The sequence below is a fragment of the Caretta caretta genome, chromosome 21 (assembly GCF_965140235.1).
Source record: "Caretta caretta isolate rCarCar2 chromosome 21, rCarCar1.hap1, whole genome shotgun sequence".
Lineage (NCBI taxonomy): Eukaryota > Metazoa > Chordata > Testudines > Cheloniidae > Caretta > Caretta caretta.
The window spans coordinates 11,703,596-11,726,475 of NC_134226.1; the positions used below are offsets into that span (position 1 = coordinate 11,703,596).

The window sequence follows — 22,880 nt, forward strand, 5'->3', positions numbered from 1 at the left end:
CCGAATCCTAGAAGATCAGGGTTGGAAGAGACCTCACGAGGTCATCTAGTCCCACCCCCTGCTCAAAGTAGGACCAGCACCAACTAAATCATCCCAGCCAGGGCTTTGCCAGGCTGGGTCTGGTGCAAGGGTCCCTTGTACTATGATGGGCTAAGGGGGGGTGTGATAGTGGAGGGGTGGGAGGCTGTAGGTACCTCCACCCAGCTCCTGGCCTTCTCTTCTCTCCCCCCACCCCCAGGTTGAGCTGCCCTGAAGGGCCTCAGCCCCTTTCTCTCCCTTCTTGACTAGATACAGCCTCCTCTCCCCAAGCAGCTGCTGGTTTCTGCTTTAATCCTCCCCCTGGGGGAAGGGCTAGGGGCACAAGTGCCACTTTTGTCTACACGCTCTGCGTGAGTGTGTAGACTCACTTCCTCCCCATGGGGGGGAAGGGAAAAGAGAGACAGATACCCCCCCCCCATCAGGTACAAGGGAGATGCTTTAACATATGGACTCCTCGGAACAAACCGTGGTGCTACCTTTACTTCTCTGTGGATCTATCGGCTGGTTGCTATTACGATCCTCACGGGGGCTCTCACCTGAGCCGTTTGCAGAAGGGTCCCATACTTGTAACCAAGCCGCTGAAGGTGTAAGGTTCGGACACCCTGGGGGAGGGAGAGCACAGTGGCTGGAGCATTGGCCTGCTCAACCTAGGGTTGTGAGTTCAATCCTTTGGGGGGGGCATTTAGGGATCTGGGGCAAAAATTGGGGATCGGGCCTGCTTTGAGCAGGGGGTGGGACTAGGTGACCTCCTGAGGTCCCTTCCAACCCTGCTATGCTATGATTCTAGGACATCAGCTGCTTGCTCAATGGTATGCTCTGCCATCTAAATCTGTCCCATGCTTGGCCCCAGGGCTGAGCTGCTGGAAGGCAGCATCCAGGAAGGGGCACCAGGTGCATCGCACAGAGAAAGATGCTCTCCCTCCCCTAACGCTTACAATTGAGTAATCAGTGGGGGTGGGCATTAAAGGGGGCAGTTTCTCTAGCTGCCTGCGAGGAGCTGGGGAAAGCCCAGCCAGGAAATTAAGGCGATGTCCAGGCTTAATGTGTCTGGCTGAGCACAGCCCAGGACCCCTGCACTCTGCTCTCCCTGCCTTTGATCGGGTAAGAAAGAGGAAATCGCCGATCGCCTGATTCGCTCCACGCCCCGGGGATTGTCCGCACCTGCTGGAGGCTGCCCGGCCGCCGGGGCGGGAGCAGCGCCGGGGCGCGGGACGGCCCGCCCTGCGGGTGGGGAAGGTCTAATGGAGTCCAGCAGAGGATTTCGGGGCCGGCTTGACCCACAAGCTGTAAGTCGCCGTCCCGTCTTTCTCCTGGCCCTGCGTGACTGATCTCGGGGGAGCACGTGGGGCGAGCTACCCCGGGGAGGGGTCGGGGGGGGGGGGTCAGACATTCAGAAACACACCGCGCCGAGTCCGACACAAGTAGAACACCCCCCCCCCCCCAGCGTAACTTCGGCAAATAAGCAGACCAAGGAAGGGTCCCTGCCCCCCCCGCCCTCCCCCAGCTCTGTCAACAAACGCCTTAAAGTTTAACCTGCCCCTATAAAAACCCTGCAGGGCTGCTGGAGGCAGGGCCAGGAGCCAGAGAGGGGCCTACAGGACTTGGGGGGTGCTTGTGAAATTGGGGGGGGGTGATGCCTGTTAAGTTGGGGGTGCGTGTGTGTGACATAAATGTAACTGCGTTTTACAGCCAGCTGGACCATCTCCCCTCCGCCTAAGCCAGGGGCTCTCAACCCTACCCCTTGCAGGAGTCTGATTTGTCTTGCGTACCCCCCTCCCGCCCCCAAGTTTCACCTCTCTTCAAAAGGACTTGCTTACAAAATCGGACATAAACACAGAAAAGCGTCACAGCCAGGAGTACTGAGAAATGGCTGGCTTGCTCAGGCTGACCATGTAATTACAAAATAAATCCACTGGAATGGAAATACTGCACTGACATTTCGGGGTACAGCACGGAGAGCGGTATAAACAGGTCCTTGGCTGCAGGATGTTGTCATTTGTGCTGACTTCCCTCGGGCTTTTATGCAGTCTGTTGTAAAACTAGGCAACTGTCTAGGTGAGCTGAGGTCCCCCCGGGGTACACGTACTGGTGGTTGAGTACCACGGCTCTAAACTAGTCAGATGAGCACAAGCCAGGGGCGGGGAGAAGGGAGGGCTGTGGACAGTGCGGCTCAGTGGGCTGGGAGTCAGTGGGGCTGTGTTTTGTGAGAGCCGCTGGGCGCGCTGCTGCCCCTTGCCGTGCCTCAGTTTCCCCACCCCGCTTTTGACCACATTATCCATTTGGAACGGAAGCTCTTTGGGGAAGGGCTGTCTGATCCCGGGTGGAGCCCGCTGGTGCTACTGTAAGATAACTAATAATAAAGGGAAGGCAGGCTTTAAGGAGGGATGGGGGAGGGGCGTGAGAGGTCAGGAATTGGGCTAGGCAGAGCAGGGAGATCAGAGTAAGAGAGATGAAGGATGGGGCTGGGAGGAAGTAGCTGGGGGATGCTAGCAGGTCTCTGTCCCCTAGCTGTGTTTGCTGGTACACCCTTGGCCTCACCCGCTCGGAGGCATGTGGGGTACCACATTGGATGGTGCCCTGCCACCTGCCCAGAGTCACCCCCTTTCTGTGGTCTGCCTGCCTGGCAGGTGCCTCATTACACGAGGCATAGGGCTTCCCTCCTCTTAGCTACTGCCTGATCCTGCAACATGCGCTAGAGGGGGTGCCTATGGGCCTCAGCTGGGCTGCTCCCAGCCTCCCACTGAGTTCAATGGGGCCAGCCCCACAGCAGGGGAAGAGGGCTTGAGAGCACCACAACAAAGGGGCCTCACAAGGTCTCAGATGGATAAAACCCCATGGCTCCAAAGAGAGCGCCAGGGGAGGGTTAAATATGGCGCACGGCCAGCCAGGGAGCAAAGGATGAGGGGCTCCTGCGGTGGGAGGCTTCCAGATTCCTGCATGTTCTGCTCTCTTTGCCTGAGGGACAGGCCAGGGAGCAGCTCCCCAGTGCGAGGGGGTGTCTGCCCTTGTGTGTGAGCGGGGGTGATGTTGCCAGCAGCAGCCTCTCCCTGAAGCCAGAGGGGCTGGAACTAGGGGCAGTGCCCCCCCCCCGGCTTGACGTGGTGTCCATCACTGACAAGGTTGACAGTTTGGTTCAATGGCTCTCAGCACCCCCACTATCCACATGGTTCCTGCACCCCTGCCTGAAGCCCTGAGACTAGAAGGGAGGGGCAGATAAAGGATTCTAACAGCCCCACGCAGCAGCATCCTGGGCACTGGGCTTTGCATGGTCTCCTGTGCCTCCTACAGGCGGGGCACCCTGTTCCTCCAGGGGACCCTCTTCTCTTCACCTTGGGACCTTCCCCACTCCCAGGGCTGAGGAGCATGTGAGGTGAGGGTGTCCTTGGAGCCTTGTAAAAGGTACAGGCTGAGTGACATTGACAGGGCTAACTTAAAGGGCAGATGGCTCAAGCAGGGGCCTGGGGGTCAGGACTCCTGGGTTCTGTGCCCAGCTTGGGGAGGAAGTGGTGGCTAACAGGGTAGTCTGAGTGCCCAGCTGGGACTGGAACTAGCCAGATATTTTCAAACACAATTTTTTTCTCCCCCATCCCAAACAATTGCCTTAAAAAGACCAAAAAAATGGCAAAAAGCTGTTGTCTTTTTTTTGGGTGGGGGGGCTGGTATGTGTGTGTTGGGGGAAGGGTTGTGACATTGTCTGCAACATTTTGCAACCAAACCGTTATAGAAACAGTTCTCAGAAATTTGTGTGTGTTGAAAGCTGAGTTTTCTGCAAGCCAAGAATAGTTTCAGTGACAATTCTGTTTGTTTTTTTTTAAAGGGAGTTGGTCCATTCTGAACGCCGCAAAACAGACACGCTTTTGAAAAATGTTGGCAACTTTTAAAGAACTTTTTTCCAGCCAGCTCTAGCCCCGAACCCTAGGTCCTAACCCCAGCTCCAGGAGGGGAGGGAGGGCTCCTAGTCACAGAAGGGGCCAGGGACTCAGGACGCCTGGGTCCCACCCCCAGCTCCGGGCGAGGCGGGGGGGGGGGGGCTCCTAGTCACAGAAGGGGTCAGGGACTCAGGACGCCTGGGTCCCACCCCGGCTCTGGGCGGGGAGTGACAGCCCCTCGGAGGCAGGCTGGGCTAATCCTGCAGCTTTTCCATCCTGCCCCGTAAGGATGCTCCTGGCAGTAGCTCCGCAGTCTCGGCTCCTCCCCGGGGGCCGGGTCTCTGAGCTGCCGGCTTCTCCACCCCCCAGCCCGGGGGGGCTGCACAGCCTGGACCGCGCTCGCTGCCGCAGCGAGCAGGAAACGGAGAGCGGGTTTAATTTCCATTTCCTGCTCTCTTACCGAGACTCCCGCACGGTCACACGCAGCCCGGCCCTGCCCAGCCTCGGCAGGCAGGAAGCGAGCTCGGGGCGGACCCTGGGGGGCCAGGATCTCCGAGCCAACCCATGCGCCTCCGCAGGCCGGGGCTGCCAGCTCTCCGGGCGCCTCTGCATGTAAGTCGACTTTTGGGGCTTTAAGGTGGGGCCTGCCCCTGCCAGCGTTTCCCCCGGCCACCTGCAGCGGGGAGAGATCCAGGCAGCTCCTGGCACGGCAAGAGCCTCAGGGTGCCTCTGGGTGGCTGCAGGGTCGGGGTGGGGGGCAGTGATGTGGCTACCGGCCAAGTGATCCGAAAGCCCACCACAGCTCTCCACCGGAGCTGGATCCATTTGTACAGTGGGTGGGGGGCTGAGAGCCATTGAACTAAACTGTATACGATTCAAGCCAGGGGGTGCGGTAGCATCCCTCGTTCCAGCACCTCTGCGGCTCTGTGCTGAGCACCCGGGGAGTCCGGGGCCTGATTCTGCCCTGCACCTTGCGGGGCCGTGCAAAAGGCTTGCGGGTCGGCGGCTCCTAGCGCTGACTGCGCTTGGAGGAGCCAGGAGCACGCTGCACCCCCAGGATCTGGCCCCGCGTTTGTCCCTGGAGTGAAGTCCGGCACTTCCCAGGACACGCCACAGCGTGGCTATAGCCTGGAGGAATGCGGCTAGCTGGCTCAGGGATTCCTCGCCGTCCCCCTTCCCTCCCCCCCACCTCGGTGACATGGCCTAGCAGTGAGTGATGGGGCTTTGGAGGCTGAGGCTGCCAGCCCAGGTCCTTGAAGGGGCACTTGGCCCAGCTCCTCGCAGCAGGGAGGAGTGAGATGCAGGGAGGCCAAGAGCTCCTAAAGACACTGGGCTGGGACCAGAAGGAGCCTTTCCTGTCACCTCGCTTGTACCCCCAGCTCGGCCTGTTTCCCCTGCTCTGGAGAATGACTGGCTGGTTTGTCTGACTCCCTAGCACCCCGCCCGGCCTGGGCCAGGAGCCCCAAGGCGTGTGTCAGGGTATGCACACACTCTGCCGTGGGGACGGGCTGGGCGGGGAGGAACGTCAGGGCCGGGCTGCTGAGTCTTTCAGATGGCATTGTGCAGTCGTTTATCTGCCTGGACTCTGCCCACGGGCTGGCACCCACATGATCTGGGGGAATCTTTCCCCAGCCGGGCTGCCCTTTGTCTCTGCCTGTCTTTGGAGGGTAACCCTGTGGGGTCCCTGCCAGGAGCCAGCCCTGTTTTCCTGTGGGGGAGAATAGCCTCAAGGTCCCTCCCCAAGGTGGCTCCTCCCTCCCTCAGGGAACTAAACCTTCCCTTGGTGGAGCACGACCCAAAGCATCACCCTTCACTTCTCCCCCTGCGTGGGCCGAGACAAAGCATCACCCTTCACTTCTCCCCCTGCGTGGGCCGAGATCCCCTCCCGACTCCTGTTTCATGCTGCGTGTGGGGGGGAGGGTTTCTTGCCAGTCTCCCTCCCATCCCACCCGCCTCCCCCCTTCCGGCACTTTGCCCCTCTTTGCATTTGCCCCCCTTCTCACTTGCTGCCGTTTCTGCTCCCTTGGGAAAAAGGGGATATTTTCCTAGTGGAGGGGACAAGCTCCCTGCCTCCACTTCTCAGGGTTGAAGGGTTGTTATCCCTTCCCCCACAAACACACCCAGTGTTGAGGTGGGGGGCCTATTTCTCCCATCCCTTCCCCCCTCCCCTTGGAGCTCCATTCCAGGAGCCTGTTCCTAGGAGGCCGCTCCACTCCCGTTGGCATTAATGAGCTGAGGGTGCAGATGCAGGCTGGGGCTGGGGGCTCCCGTCTCTCTCCAGCCCAGGTGAGGAGCTGCATTCGCCACCTTCACTTTCGCTTTGCCCAGCCCCAGAGGCTGCAGGCTGGACTTTGCCCTGATAAAGCCACCCCTCCTGCTGGCACGTAGCTGGGCTACGGTTAAGTCCGGCGCGCCCTCCGGTCTCCCTCGCCAGGGGCCAGGCAGACCGTCCCCAGCATCACACTCACCCGCTGGGATTGCTGTGGGCCACTTTAACGATTCCCCTGTTTCCATAAAGCCCGTCTCCATCAGCTGCTGTTTTGCTAGCTATAGCTAACGTCTGCCGTGGCTCCAACCGCGAAATGGGTCAGAGGGCCGAGCCCGCTCCTGACTGGGTCTGACAGCTAGGGATGGAGGGACAGTTTCTAGGAAAGGGAGATATGGGACTGGCTTTTGCCGCACATCGCATCCCCCCGGGAGCTCACGGTGGGGGGGAAATGGGTGCAAGACAGCACCGGTTTTGTGGCGTTCAAGCCCGGAGCTCCTGAGCGTAGCAGGTATGAGATATTAATGTGGGCTGCAAGCCACAGGGTATCTCCAGCTCCTAGCAGCCCAGAGACGGCTCATCAGGCAGACAGGCCCCCGTATTTTTACGTCCATGTGGCGAGGAGCGTCTTGTGATTAAAACGCCATTGGGAACAACCGAACGAGGGAGAGCTGCAGGCCTCCCTGCCCCAGGCCCGCGCCACTTGTGTCCCTGCTGCTGAGTGGGGGCAGAGGGCAGGCAGTTCTTGTGTGGCCTGTTGCTTTCTCTGGGGCTCTCCAGTCCTCCCAGGGCAGCTTGAGGTTCTGCTGGGTGTGAGCGGTGGGGCAGGGGGCATATAGACTTTGTGCGTTGTTGCCGCTTGGGAACGGGCCATGGCTGTTTTGGCTGGAGGCTGCCTGTTTCATTAGCAGTAAGTGCTGTGGCAGGCAGGCAGAGTTGTAGGAAAGAGATCTATACTGAGCATACAGAGAGGCCAGGGTTCCCCGCGGAGAGGGACTGTGTATGTCCAATAGCCACCAGCTTGCACTCCTGAGCTCCAGGTGTCACCCCAAACTAGATCCCTCTGGAAACTTCTGGCTTCCTTTCTCCAGTCCTGTACACCCAAGTGAGCTCAGTCAAGTTCCTAGGGTGCCCACATCCCCCCAGGCCACCAGACCTGTTGCTGGCAGTCTTGGCCGGGAGGCTTAGAATCAAATGGGTCATGGAAACTGAATTCTCTTGTCATCCCCTAGAAGTGTGATTGCTCCAGAGCCAGGTAAGAGGCACCATTGATGGTGCAGGAGAAGCTTTCACTGTTCTGGGCGTACATTGGGAGATGCCATGAGAGACCAGCATGAGCCTCAGAGCCTGGATTCAGATGGAAAGATCTGGGGTATCCAGAGCCAGGTTTTTGGTTCAGCCCATCGAGATGGCAGTAGAGTTAGGCTTTGGATCTTATCTTCCCCAAAGATCAGGGGGAGTTTGGACAAGGCGTTTGTTGGAGCCCCTCCCTCGCTCTAGCAGTAGCTACTTCATAAGGGTAACAGGCAGCTCTAGCCACATCACAAGAGATAACTTGTCCTGATGCTGAACGGTAGCTGATTGCACAGAGCAGGAGAGAAAGCAGCTAGTTACAGGCTGCCTGGTTAGGGCCCACAGGAGGAAATACTGAAGAGGAAGAAGAACCAGCGGGGGAGGAAATGAGGAAAATGTCACAAAGCTCAGTCACTCTGACTTCCCCTAAAATTTTGTCACAAGTAGAAACTCCTATATGGTCCCTTTTATAGCCATGTCTTCTTAGACTGTCCTCCATGTCCTCTAGTTCCAGAGCCAGGTGCTGGTCGGTATCATCATATATAATTCACATACAAGCTATGTTAAAAGAACTTTATTAAGGTTGCAAAGTCAAGCATTCAAAAATGTTCTTGGCTAGCCAGTCCCAGTTTCCCTCTCTCATCCTGTGCCCCTTCCAGTCCCTGGGCCAGCTCATGTCAGACCCCTCCCCTCCCCCCCGGGTTCTTGCCCCGGTCTACATCTGTCCTTTACCCCGAACTTCCCCAGGTCCAGCTATTGTTCCCTATGCATTCATGTCAGGAACTCCTCCTCCACGCTGCCGGACAGACAGGCTCCCTCCTCTCAATTCAGGTGCCCAGATCCAGACCCGGCTTGGCTCACAAAAGCCCAGAACTGCAATTGCTGAGAAAGTTCTGTCCAGTCCCGGGCTGGAGCATGCTCAGTTCATGCAGAATCTTCAGGGAATTAAGCTGCTAAAATCTAAGAAGTCTGTACTGAGCATAAGTGAACTGCGATTTTTTCAAAGGCTTATAACTGGGCCAAATTTGGGCAGATTTTCACATGGCCAGCAAAAGGCAATCCCTGATGCACAGGCCACCCTTCTGCCAAATTGCAAGACCCTGTGCCAAAGCATCAAGGAGAAAAGGTCACCAGGATTTTTTAATGTGGGCAAAACAATGGATTTGTCCTTAGCCCTGTTCTTGGGTATGGCCACACTGGTTTGATTGGGATTTTCCAAAGATATTCAGCTTGAAGTGGACACCTGGCATAGAAAATTTCAGTCCAAACTGTTAAAGTTTGGCAAAGGGATATGCAACTGAAAACAGGGTCTTATAATGGGAGGCGTTGGGCAACCTTGATAGTAGGTGGTCCTACCAGCCGCACCTATCACATAGAACTTCTGAATTCATAACTTAGTGGGAGAGTCAATGTGTCATGTGGGAGACATCGCCATCTAGTGGTTAACGCACAGGCCTGTCAAGTCAGGACTCATAGAATCATAGAATCATAGAATATAAGGGTTGGAAGGGACCCCAGAAGGTCATCTAGTCCAACCCCCTGCTCAAAGCAGGACCAATTCCCAGTTAAATCATCCCAGCCAGGGCTTTGTCAAGCCTGACCTTAAAAACCTCTAAGGAAGGAGATTCTACCACCTCCCTAGGTAACGCATTCCAGTGTTTCACTACCCTCTTAGTGAAAAAGTTTTTCCTAATATCCAATCTAAACCTCCCCCACTGTAACTTGAGACCATTACTCCTCGTTCTGTCATCTGATACCATTGAGAACAGTCTAGAGCCATCCTCTTTGGAACCCCCTTTCAGGTAGTTGAAAACAGCTATCAAATCCCCCCTCATTCTTCTCTTCTGCAGGCTAAACAATCCCAGCTCCCTCAGCCTCTCCTCATAACTCATATGTTCCAGACCCCTAATCATTTTTGTTGCCCTTCGCTGGACTCTCTCCAATTTATCCACATCCTTCTTGAAGTGTGGGGCCCAAAACTGGACACAGTACTCCAGATGAGGCCTCACCAATGTCGAATAGAGGGGAACGATCACGTCCCTCGATCTGCTCGCTATGCCCCTACTTATACATCCCAAAATGCCATTGGCCTTCTTGGCAACAAGGGCACACTGCTGACTCATATCCAGCTTCTCGTCCACTGTCACCCCTAGGTCCTTTTCCGCAGAACTGCTGCCTAGACATTCGGTCCCTAGTCTGTAGCTGTGCATTGGGTTCTTCCGTCCTAAGTGCAGGACCCTGCACTTATCCTTATTGAACCTCATCAGATTTCTTTTGGCCCAATCCTCCAATTTGTCTAGGTCCTTCTGTATCCTATCCCTCCCCTCCAGCGTATCTACCACTCCTCCCAGTTTAGTATCATCCGCAAATTTGCTGAGAGTGCAATCCACACCATCCTCCAGATCATTTATGAAGATATTGAACAAAACCGGCCCCAGGACCGACCCTTGGGGCACACCACTTGATACCGGCTGCCAACTAGACATGGAGCCATTGATCACTACCCGTTGAGCCCGACAATCTAGCCAGCTTTCTACCCACCTTGTAGTGCATTCATCCAGCCCATACTTCCTTAACTTGCTGACAAGAATACTGTGGGAGACCGTGTCAAAAGCTTTGCTAAAGTCAAGAAACAATACATCCACTGCTTTCCCTTCATCCACAGAACCAGTAATCTCATCATAGAAGGCGATTAGATTAGTCAGGCATGACCTTCCCTTGGTGAATCCATGCTGGCTGTTCCTGATCACTTTCCTCTCATGTAAGTGCTTCAGGATTGATTCTTTGAGGACCTGCTCCATGATTTTTCCAGGGACTGAAGTGAGGCTGACTGGCCTGTAGTTCCCAGGATCCTCCTTCTTCCCTTTTTTAAAGATTGGCACTACATTAGCCTTTTTCCAGTCATCCGGGACTTCCCCGGTTCGCCACGAGTTTTCAAAGATAATGGCCAATGGCTCTGCAATCACAGCCGCCAGTTCCTTCAGCACTCTCGGATGCAACTTGTCCGGCCCCATGGACTTGTGCACGTCCAGCTTTTCTAAAAAGTCCCTAACCACCTCTATCTCCACAGAGGGCTGGCCATCTCTTCCCCATTTTGTGATGCCCAGCGTAGCAGTCTGGGAGCTGACCTTGTTAGTGAAAACAGAGGCAAAAAAAGCATTGAGTACATTAGCTTTTTCCACATCCTCTGTCACTAGTTTGCCTCCCTCATTCAGTAAGGGGCCCACACATTCCTTGGCTTTCTTCTTGTTGCCAACATACCTGAAGAAACCCTTCTTGTTACTCTTGACATCTCTGGCTAGCTGCAGCTCCAGGTGCGATTTGGCCCTCCTGATAACATTCCTACATGCCCTAGCAATATTTTTATACTCTTCCCTGGTCATATGTCCAACCTTCCACTTCTTGTAAGCTTCTTTTTTATGTTTAAGATCCGCTAAGATTTCACCATTAAGCCAAGCTGGTCGCCTGCCATATTTACTATTCTTTCGACTCATCGGGATGGTTTGTCCCTGTAACCTCAACAGGGATTCCTTGAAATACAGCCAGCTCTCCTGGACTCCTTTCCCCTTCAAGTTAGTCCCCCAGGGGATCCTGGCCATCCGTTCCCTGAGGGAGTCGAAGTCTGCTTTCCTGAAGTCCAGGGTCCGTATCGTGCTGCTTACCTTTCTTCCCTGTGTCAGGATCCTGAACTCAACCAACTCATGGTCACTGCCCCCCAGATTCCCATCCACTTTTGCTTCCCCCACTAATTCTACCCGGTTTGTGAGCAGCAGGTCAAGAAAAGCGCCCCCCCTAGTTGGCTCCTCGAGCACTTGCGCCAGGAAATTGTCCCCTACGCTTTCCAAAAACTTCCTGGATTGTCTATGCACCGCTGTATTGCTCTCCCAGCAGATATCAGGAAAATTAAAGTCACCCATGAGAATCAGGGCATGTGATCCAGTAGCTTCCGTGAGCTGCCGGAAGAAAGCCTCATCTACCTCATCCCCCTGGTCCGGTGGTCTATAGCAGACTCCCACCACTACATCACTCTTGTTGCACACACTTCTAAACTTAATCCAGAGACACTCAGGTTTTTCTGCAGTTTCGTACCGGAGCTCTGAGCAGTCATACTGCTCCCTTACATACAGTGCTACTCCCCCACCTTTTCTGCCCTGCCTGTCCTTCCTGAACAGTTTATAACCATCCATGACAGTACTCCAGTCATGTGAGTTATCCCACCAAGTCTCTGTTATTCCAATCACATCATAATTCCTTGACATCACCAGGACCTCCAGTTCTCCCTGCTTGTTTCCAAGGCTTTGTGCATTCGTATATAAGCACTTGAGATAACCTGCTGATAGCCCCTCATTCTCAGTATGAGGCAGGAGCCCTCCCCTCAGAGACATTCCTGCCTGTGCTTCCTCCCGGTATCCCGCTTTCCCACTTACCTCAGGGCTTTGGTCTCCTTCCCCCGGTGAACCTAGTTTAAAGCCCTCCTCACTAGGTTAGCCAGCCTGCTCGCGAAGATGCTCTTCCCTCTCTTCGTTAAGTGGAGCCCGTCTCTGCCTAGCACTCCTTCTTGGAACACCATCCCATGGTCGAAGAATCCAAAGCCTTCTCTCCGACACCACCTGCGTAGCCATTCGTTGACTTCCACGATTCGACGCTCCCTACCTAGGCCTTTTCCTTCCACGGGGAGGATGGACGAGAACACCACTTGCACCTCCAACTCCTTTATCCTTCTTCCTAGAGCCACATAGTCCGCAGTGATCCGCTCAAGGTCATTCTTGGCAGTATCATTGGTGCCCACGTGGAGAAGCAGGAAGGGGTAGCGATCCGAGGGCTTGATGAGTCTCGGCAGTCTCTCCGTCACATCGCGAATCTTAGCCCCCGGCAAGCAGCAGACTTCTCGGTTTTCCCGGTCAGGGCGGCAGATAGATGACTCAGTCCCCCGGAGGAGCGAGTCCCCGACCACCACCACCCGCCTTCTCCTCTTGGGACTCCTGGGTTCCATTACTGGCACCTGCTCTGTGGATTTGGGCAGGTCCTGTCTCTCTCACTTTTCCCATCTGTGAAATGGAGATAGAAAGATGGAGGGACAGGGAAATTAATGTGCCTTGAAGCCCCTGGGTTCTGTTCCTGACTCTGGTAGCTCTGAGGATCCAGTCCCCTTTTCTCCTCCAAGACTCAACAATAAACCAATTCTTTCTTTTTTTCCCAGCTGAACAAAGAGGAACCACAGGGAGTTCTCTGCTGAACTTCAGAGTGGTGTTGTTATTGTGGACTCCAACCAAGACTGAGGGTTTCCACACAAACCTAGAGGAGTGACAGTGGTTCTGCTCTGAACTGCTTGTGAACTCAATATTTTAGACAGACATAGGGTGCGTCTACATTGGAGATGGGGGTGTATTCCCTTCTTGGGTAGACGCATGTATGTTAGCTTTGATCGGGCGAACGCGATACAAGTAGAAGAGTAGCCGGGGTGGGACGGGCTAGCATCCGAGTCAGTGCCTAGGGTCCCTGGGAAGGACTGTACTCAGGCAGCCAGCACTCACCCCACTGTAGCTAGAGGTCTATTCTCAGTGCATTAGCGTGCATCTACCCACGCTGGAAATTACGCCTCCGGCTGGCATGCAGATACGCCCAAAGAGTCGGGGAAGGGGTGCCCGCATCCTGGCAGAACACTGGGTCGTCAGAATCCCCCCTGGTTTTAAGTAACCTCACCTGGAATGAGTGCGAAACGCTCCCGTGAGCACTGCCCTGTGAAGGGAGAGTGATGTCTTTTTGTCCAGTTTTACATGTAGATTTGAACCCACATTTTCTGCCTCGGTCACTCAGAGCCCATGTCCTCTGTGTGGGGTTTTCCTGGCCTCTTCCACCATCTAATTACTGTTCCTGCCTCTCGTCAGTTATTCATTGTTCCCGGGGCCGGTCTGACAAGCCACAACACATTCTCCATCAGATCCCAGCTAAAGACTCAGGGCCTGGTGTTCAGAGGTATAGATTATTACAGAGAGCAGTGTTTCCCAAACTTTTTGATACCAGGGACCGGCTTGCTGTCTTCCTAGACTATGTCAGAGAGATCTCAGGGACCAGCGCTGGTCCACGGACCGGTCATTGAGAAACGCTGACTTCGAGGGCCCCAGACAAGGTCAGGGCCCCATGGTGCTAGGTGCTGTACAAACACCCAGTAAGGGACATGCCCTGCTCTACATAGACAAGATAGATGAAGGGTGGGACAAGGTAATTGGCGGAGCTGGGATTAGAAGATGGCTTTCTTGGGTCCTGCTGCAGTGCCCTATCCCCTGGATCACACTGCCTTTCAGCCTGAGCCTCTGAAAGTCCAAGGGCCTGATCCAAAGCCCAGCGAAAACAATGGATGCTGTGTGCATCCAGCATCTCTGAAAAACCTTTCACAACTTCTTCCATGAGGCCTAAGAGAAATGAGTCAAGGCTGGTAATAAAATCCAACTCATTCCCTCTTTGAGGCTTGCCAGAACCGTCCGTTCTCCGTGTTTATTGTCCTAACCACAGCAAAACCGGAGGATGATAGACACGCAACATGGCCTTGAATCACAGCCCTGTCTGACAACGACTCACGCTGTCGAGGAGGCGGAAGGGGAAAAGCAAAACAGTGGCACCAGAAGCAAATGAAAGAGACTGTTCCCCTGCGTAACCCAGCTTGCTTTCCATTGGGGTGGGGAGTTTGAGGCTTGGTGACTTTGATATAATGCCATTCGCTGTTTACACTGGGCAGCATGCTCACTGAACTCCTTTAAAATTCCGTCTCCACATGGTTCGGGCCTGTCCCCATAGTATGTTGTAAACCAGTTTGGAAAATTAGAAGGGGGGGCCAGATTTTGATCTCAGTAGTGCTGCTGTGAGTCTGGAGTAACTGAGCAGAGTTACTAAGACTAGAATCTGACCCAAACCTTACCCACTCAGGGCCAGATGTTCAGCAGCTCAGCTGCACCCGCAGTGGGGGGCCAGATTTTCACAAGAACTCACCACCCTCTTGAAAAATGTAGGCCCTTATTGGGGCGCTGAACTCTTGGGACAATGTGGCCCCAGGGATGGGTCTTGAGTTCATTTGAAATGGTGGCCCTAAGATTCTAAAATGCTTTATACTGCCCCCGACCCTCGGGAAAGCTCCTTGGGATGGACAAGTGAAATGCGTTGTATCAGCACTAGGTCGTATGAGAATGTGATTTGGCCCCGTTTGTATTTCCCAGCCAAATCTGTGCTCTGAACTGGGTTAGCTGCTGGAGAAGAGTTTAAAGCCAGTTCCAGTGTAGACAGAGGCCTGGATCTGCTTGCAACGCTCAGTGTCATGGCACCTTACTTTTAGGCACCTAGAAAATCACAGGAACACTGTGAACCACAAAGTGGAGCTAAGCACCGGGGCCCCTGTACAATCACTAGGGGAAATGAGGCGTGTCAGAATGTGATCCACAAGGGCCAGCATGCTGTGGGGGGCATTCAAGCTGGCCAATGCGAGATGCCGACGAGAGGGATGTGTGCTGACCCCTGCCCCTCTCTCTCGGAGACCCTGTTCTAGGTTCCTAGAACTGCTGGGGGAGAGAGGATTTGAACCGGGGTCTCTCCAGTGTGCCTTGAGCTAGGAGATGGTCTGATGTGGTGATCCTTAGTCTCGATTGCTGAAGCTGTTCCACTGTGGATAAATAATGAAACAATGATCTGGCCTGGACCAGAGAGGGAGGGAATTAACCCCGAGTCTTCTACTTCCCTGGTGAGTGCTCTAGCCACCGGGGATAAGACTTAGAAGGTGGGTGGCTCCACTGGGTTGTCCCCAGCTGGATTTTGAATGGGACCCGACCCGATCTGGGCTGCAGCCTCTGAGCTCGCCTTCTGGATCAGGCCGCATGTGCAATGTAGGTTGGCCGAGCGCCCAGTCCTCCCCCCGTTTGTGACTCGCTCTGGGGCTTAGGTGGGAGATTGGTCCCGGGTGCCTAAGGGAGGCAGCCGTGCCCATGCCCAGAGGCCAAACCTACAGGGGACGGTGGGTGGTATGTGGATTGCAACGGAGCCAAACCTGGGACTTTTGTGGATCTGGGCCGGAGGCTGTAACGTCCAACTGCCTTTTCCCATTGTGCTTTCCTTGTGCATTGCATTGTCCCATTGTATTGTTCAGCATTCACAGTGACTCATTTCCTGGCGATTGCTGTCTGGCTGAGCAGAGCAGATGGGCAAAGACGGGGATGAGAACGAGCTAGCCCCAAATAGCCCTCAATCCCCAGGAAATGCCCTGCGCTGTTTGTTCCAAGCTGAAGAGGAGGGACAACACCAGTGCGTGGCTCTCGACTGGTTGATGCAGTGGTGCTGGAGGTAGGGGTTCTGCTGCACCCCCTGGCTTGAGCTGGTAATAACGAACACCAAATACATGGTTTCCATCAGCAGCAGCCCCATCACAAAAATTGTTCCAGCACCCCCGGGTTGATGTGGTTTTAATTGGGCTGTAGATCGCCCTGAGTGATTCAGGTATCTCCAGTCACCTCTTGGCAGCGAATTGTTCTATTTTTGTGTGTGCCATAAATTACGTTTCATAACAGCGACAAACCACAGCAGGAAGTGTGTCTCACGGCGATTACTGAGCATGTTGGCTAGCTGCTCGCTCTGCCTTTGGCCCTGTGACGCCATGCCCCTGGGAAGACAATATAATTGCTCAAGTATGTGCTGCGTGATGCTTTCGAGGCTAGAGGGCCTGCTCCTTCCTAGCTTATGGCAATGTTCTACTGCTTAAAAGCCATCCCACGGGGGGGGAATGCTGGGGCACTGGGCTGGGAATCCGGAGAGAGCTGGGGTTCAATTCCTAGCTCTGCCACAGGCTTCCTGCACAATCTTAATTTCTCCGTGCCTCAGTTTCCCCATCTATAAAATGTTTCCTTAACTCACAGAGCACAGCACCTTGGGCAGAGCGCCGATTCTGTGGCCCTGATATCTCAGAAGTCAGGGACTCCCACCACTCCAGTTGAAAAACAAGTCCTAAGCTGAATAGGTGTCTAGATGGTTCTCATTCTGGCAATGAATTGATTAGGGATGTGGGAGAAGAGCCAGGGCAGAGATCTGCCCCAAATGAGTATATTACACTGACACAGTGGTCATGCTAAGGGATGATTGTGCCTCCCTGGTATGTCTCCTCAATCTAGGGCGGCATTGCTCAACCCAAGTACTGCTGCAGAGGTAATCTCTAAGGTGCCACAAGGACTTCTCGTTGTGCGTGCTAGTCAATTACCCCATTGCTTCTGGAGGCTGATTGCCTTGCAAAACTGTTGTGGATGGAAAACTGCATTGTATTTCTTCGGTGCCTTTCCTCAAGAGCTCCCAGGGCTCTACAAACAGCAGGTAATTACATTGCATGAGACCCTGGGCTTAAAAGAATTAATAGTGAGCACCTCGTTACTCTTGGGGGTTGATAAACTCCATAATGACTTAAAAGCCCCCTTGTAAACATGGTACTTTCATTGGATCCTGAATTCTTTCCCCCCTCCAAAGTTTTGTGCCATGTTGCATTGCGCTGTTAAGCAATTGCTGTGTTTCGCCCCAGAGACACTTGCACTTTAGACTGTAAGTTCTTTGAAGTAGGGACTGTCACTTATTATTTGTAAAAAGAAAAGGAGTACTTGTGGCACCTTAGAGACTAACCAATTTATTTGAGCATGAGCTTTCGTGAGCTACAGCTCACTTCATCAGATGTATACCGTGGAAACTGCAGCAGACTTTATATACACACAGAGAATATGAAACAATACCTCCTCCCACCCCACTGTCCTGCTGGTAATAGCTTATCTAAAGTGATCAACAGGTGGGCCATTTCCAGCACAAATCCAGGTTTTCTCACCCTCCACCCCCCCACACAAATTCACTCTCCTGCTGGTGCTAGCCCATCCAAAGTGACAACTCTTTACATAATCAAGTCGGGCTATTTCCTGCATAGATCCAGGTTTTCTCACATCCCCCCCACCCCCATACACACACAAACTCACTCTCCTGCTGGTAATAGCTCATCTAAACTGACCACTCTCCAAGTTTAAATCCAAGTTAAACCAGAACATCTGGGGGGGGAGGGGGTAGGAAAAAACAAGAGGAAACAGGCTACCTTGCATAATGACTTAGCCACTCCCAGTCTCTATTTAAGCCTAAATTAATAGTATCCAATTTGCAAATGAATTCCAATTCAGCAGTTTCTCGCTGGAGTCTGGATTTGAAGTTTTTTTGTTTTAAGATAGCGACCTTCATGTCTGTGATTGCGTGACCAGAGAGATTGAAGTGTTCTCCGACTGGTTTATGAATGTTATAATTCTTGACATCTGATTTGTGTCCATTTATTCTTTTACGTAGAGACTGTCCAGTTTGACCAATGTACATGGCAGAGGGGCATTGCTGGCACATGATGGCATATATCACATTGGTGGATGTGCAGGTGAACGAGCCTCTGATAGTGTGGCTGATGTTATTAGGCCCTGTGATGGTGTCCCCTGAATAGATATGTGGGCACAATTGGCAACGGGCTTTGTTGCAAGGATAAGTTCCTGGGTTAGTGGTTCTGTTGTGTGGTATGTGGTTGTTGGTGAGTATTTGCTTCAGGTTGCGGGGCTGTCTGTAGGCAAGGACTGGCCTGTCTCCCAAGACTTGTGAGAGTGTTGGGTCATCCTTTAGGATAGGTTGTAGATCCTTAATAATGCGTTGGAGGGGTTTTAGTTGGGGGCTGAAGGTGACCGCTAGTGGCGTTCTGTTATTTTCTTTGTTAGGCCTGTCCTGTAGTAGGTAACTTCTGGGAACTCTTTTGGCTCTATCAATCTGTTTCTTTACTTCTGCAGGTGGGTATTGTAGTTGTAAGAAAGCTTGACAGAGATCTTGTAGGTGTTTGTCTCTGTCTGAGGGGTTGGAGCAAATGCGGTTGTATCGCAGAGCTTGGCTGTAGATGATGGATCGTGTGGTGTGGTCAGGGTGAAAGCTGGAGGCATGCAGGTAGGAATAGCGGTCAGTAGGTTTCCGGTATAGGGTGGTGTTTATGTGGCCATATGCAGGAAATAGCCCGACTTGATTATGTAAAGAGTACTCCTTTTCTTTTTGCGAATACAGACTAACACGGCTGTTCCTCTGAAACCTGTTATTATTTGTACAGCACCTAGCACAATGGAGGCTGTAGGCATTACCACGACGTAAGTGTTTAAATAATAATAATTTAAAGAGATGAGACCTTTTACTCCCTAAACTCAATGGAAAGGAGTCAGGACAGCGGAAGGGTTTAGAGGCAATCCCTTCTAATGCCTCTTCCTTGGAGGAGTCCCCTAATTTGTATCCTGATTGCTTTCACTTGTCAGTTCCATTCCAAGTCTGTGTAATTTGCAAGTCAAATGCAGGCATTCCCTGGCTGGAAGCTTAGCAGGAGAGCCGGAAACAATACTGACAGGTTTCAGAGGAACAGCCGTGTTAGTCTGTATTCGCAAAAAGAAAAGGAGTACTTGTGGCACCTTAGAGACTAACCAATTTATTTGAGCATAAGCTTTCGTGAGCTACAGCTCACTTCATCGGATGCATTCAGTGGAAAATACAGTGGGGAGATTTATATACACACAGAACATGAAAAAATGGGTGTTACCATACACACTGTAAGGAGAGTGATCACTTAAGATGAGCTATTACCAGCAGGAGAGCGGGGCTGGGGGGAGGGGAGGGGAAGAAACACCTTTTGTAGTTTCAGAGGAACAGCCGTGTTAGTCTGTATTCGCAAAAAGAAAAGGAGTACTTGTGGCACCTTAGAGACTATACTGTGTGCTTTGTGCTTCTTGTCTCGCCTTCAATAAAGATCCTGGAATTGGAACTTGCCTGGCAGTGAGTTTGTGTCCGAGGTAGGAGAGAACACATAACAGGCTGGGGTTTGCAGTACTACCCAGTGTAGTGTATTGAGGACTGTGTTGGAATTGCAAGCTATCATTTTAAGAGCAGGGAGGGGTGTTCCCTTAGCTTGTAGGCTAGGGGCCAGGGTTCTGTGGCAAAGAGCATGCGATCAGAGTCAGACATCGGAGTCAGTTTGGGGCCAGCCAGCCTACAGTAAGGTGGGGTGGGTCGTTCCTTGCTGTTTAGGGAGCAGCCTGCTTTGTTTCTCTCTGTTTTGGGTTCTTGTGTGTTCTGGATCAGTGGCTCTCAACCTTTCCAGACTACTGTACCCCTTTCAGGAATCTAATTTGTTTTGAGTACCCCCAAGTTTCAACTCACTTAAAAACAACTTGCTTAGAAAATCAGACATAAAAATAAAAAAGTGTCATAGCCACTAGGACTGAATTGCTTCCTTTCTTGTTTTTACCATATAATTATAAAATAAATCCATTGGAATACAAATATTGTACTTGCATTTCAGTGTATAGTATATAGAGCAGTATAAATGTATGTATATGTGAAATTTTAATTTGTACTGACTTCGTTAGTACTTTTTCTGTAGCCTGTTGTACAACTAGGCAAATACCTAGATGAGTCGATGTACTCCCTGGAAGAGCTCTGCGTACCCGCAGGGGCCTGCGTACCCCTGGTTGAGAACCACTGTTCTGGATTCTAAGACATAAAGCAGTGTTATGTTCCAAGCTTCCAGCAAGAGTATGAAATATTTTTTATCCCGATAACACCCAGAGCAGCAGTTAACTCTAAACAAAGGCCTTGGGGCTTGCTGGGGTTTCTGCACTACTGCAGTCAGGCCAAGGTGCTATTCATGCCGGCAGAGCTCTGCCCTGCTTGAAACCAGGGGAAGCTGCACCAGTGCAAATGGCAACTCGGAGCCCGTCTACACTGGGGATTTGCCCCGGGGCAGCTAAACTGGTGGCTGGACTCTCACGTATGGACAAGGGCTAAACAGAAGGCGCTGGAGGAGGGGGTAAGATTCCTGATCCCATTGAAGTCGATGACAAAACTCCCGCTGATTCTGGGGGGAAGGGGAGTCAGATGTGGGCAGCGCAAAAGGGCAACTTATACAAAGTCATTTACTCTAACCACCAGCCGCCACCCACTTTGGGTAGATTCCAGACACCTCTGCTGCTTTCTGTTCTCTTTCCTAATCTTCCCCCTCCCCAGCTGGCAGCCAGCTGGTCTCTTGGGGAGCTTGAGAGGGGCATAAATCCGCTCTGCTGTTTAGATTGTAAGGGGAGAGCTCTGCCCTCTTGTTATTCAGACCCATGAGCACCCATGGCTCTGCATACACAATATCCATAAAGCCTGCAGCACTGAAGCCAGGTCGGTGGCCGCTGGGATGCAGTAGATGCGGACTGAGAGGGGCCTGAAGTCTTTTGCAAGGCTGCTGAAATCTGGAGCTGCGGCTGGTCCCCACTCACGTCCGGCCCGCTTAGAAATTCATGCAGTAGCCCTGGGCCCCTGTCTGGCAGGGAAACCTCCTGCCCTCCCGAAACTGAATGGGTGATAAAGAGGAAGAAGAATGGTCCCTCTGATGCCACAGGAAAAGACTTTGAAACTCCCCAGATCCACTTTTTTCAGAGTAGCAGCCGTGTTAGTCTGTATTTGCAAAAAGAAAAGGAGTACTTGTGTACTTGTGTACAGATCCACTTTGTGTGTTTCAGGTGCACAGTGCACACAAGAAATTACCCAGCACTGAAGCCGACTTGCTGAAGAGGCTGATTGCTACAATTCTCTGGTCAGAACTGTCACACTTGGCTCCTAAATCCCAGAGGGGATATCCAGAGGGGCTGAACATCTGCAGCTCCCAAGGAGGTTGGTGGAGTGTGTGGGTGGCTTAGATTCAGGTGCCTAAATGTGGCCACAGGAGCCTTGCTCTGTGCACCAGATCTGAACGCTCTGCCTAGAGCTTTTTAGCCTACGCTCTCTCCGCTCTTCCTGTAGCGGATGCTAGCACAGAGCCGCAACATGCCCCCGGCACAGCCTTGTCCACACCCCCACACACAACCAACCCCTGCCGCAGTGTGCCAGGCACTATCCTGTCACCCAACCCCAACACCCGCCCCCACACACCCATTTTGCGCCTGACATCCCTGTCCCCAGAGCTGTGCCCGCCCTGCTTCCCTAGCCCCACTCACTGATGTGGTCCAAGGCCCCGGTGCAGAAGCGCCCATAGAACTTCTTGGCACCCAGCACCTGCAGGTCGTGGGTGGTGAAAGGCCAGAGGTGCAGCACGTTGTTGCGGAACTCACTGCCACAGGAAGAAGAGGATCTGGATCTTTATCTTGTGGCATATCGAAGACTGTGTTGCATCCAATGAAGTGATCCAATGAAGCTCACAAAAGCTTATGCTCTAATGAATTTATTAGTCTCTAAGGTGCCCCAAGTCCTCCTTTTCTTTTTGTGTTGGAAGTGCAAGCTATCCCTTTAAGGTGGGTGTGGGTTCCTGATCCGGCTTGCAGGCCAAAGGCTCTCTGTAGCAACAGTGTGATCCAGCACTGAGTCAGTCTGAAAAGAACCAGTGTAGAAATGAACAAGGCGGGGTGAATTGTGCCTCTCTGCCTTAGGGAGCAACCTTTGTTTTGTCTCTCTCTCTCTGTTTTTTGTTGCTGCGTGTTTGTGACACTCTGTATTTCAGGGGAACATCCTGCACCCCCGTGTTCATCCTTATAATATGATTGTGTGGTATCCAATGCAAAGTTTGTCATGTTGGGTGTCTTCGGAAGGCTCATGATGCACTTGAGCATTGTTGTTATAGTAATGTTATAGGTTGTAATTTCATGTATAGAGTTACGAGGCTGAAAATGTGTCCTCATGGCTTTAAACAAGCCCAGGCAAAACTCTCCAGGAGCAGAGGGGCAGTTCACACCTCATCAGGGCATGTATGGGACCAACCAAGCCTCACAGGAACAAAGGACACTAGCCTAGGCAGCAACAAAGGATCTGTTGGACTCTTGAGTGAGTCACCCCCCTTCCCTGGGTCAGTGCGGGACTATGATGAGGTAATGCTCACCTGACTCTAAAAGGTGGGGGGGCAAAGCCAAGAGGGAAAAAAGAACATGATAAAAGGGAGAGACGTTTGCTAGGCTCTCTCTCTCTCTCTGTTCCACCTCCACCTACAGACATCACCACCAAGCGACTGAAGCGCTGCTCAAAGGGGAGAGCCTGGCTGAAGGGCAACCAGCCAGCCTGTGGTGAGAAGCATCTAAGTTTTTCAGGGCACTGAAAGTGTTAAGATCCACTTAGAATGTGTTTTGCTTTTATTTCATTTGACCAAATCCGACTTGTTGTGCTTTGATCTATAATCACTTAAAATCGATCTTTTGTAGTTAATAAATTTGTTTGTTTATTCTACCTGAAGCAGTGTGTTTGGTTTAAAGCATGTCAGAGACTCCCCTTGGGATAACAAAGTCTGGTACATATCAATTTCTTTGTTAAATTGACAAACTCATATAGGCTTGCGGCATCCAGCGGGCATAACTGGACAGTGCAAGACGGACGTTCCTAGGGTT

The 22,880-nt window shown here is 52.6% G+C and overlaps 1 protein-coding gene across 1 annotated transcript in view; it reads left to right on the forward strand.

Moving 5' to 3' along the window:
- Positions 1-4,264: 4,264 nt before the first annotated feature.
- The window catches only part of MICAL1 (microtubule associated monooxygenase, calponin and LIM domain containing 1), a 46,221-nt gene continuing 27,605 nt past the window's right edge, over positions 4,265-22,880 (forward strand). The window contains exon 1 of the mRNA XM_048827086.2: positions 4,265-4,520. The gene's annotated coding sequence lies outside the window, so the exon portion shown is untranslated. The remainder of the gene's footprint in view (positions 4,521-22,880) is intronic.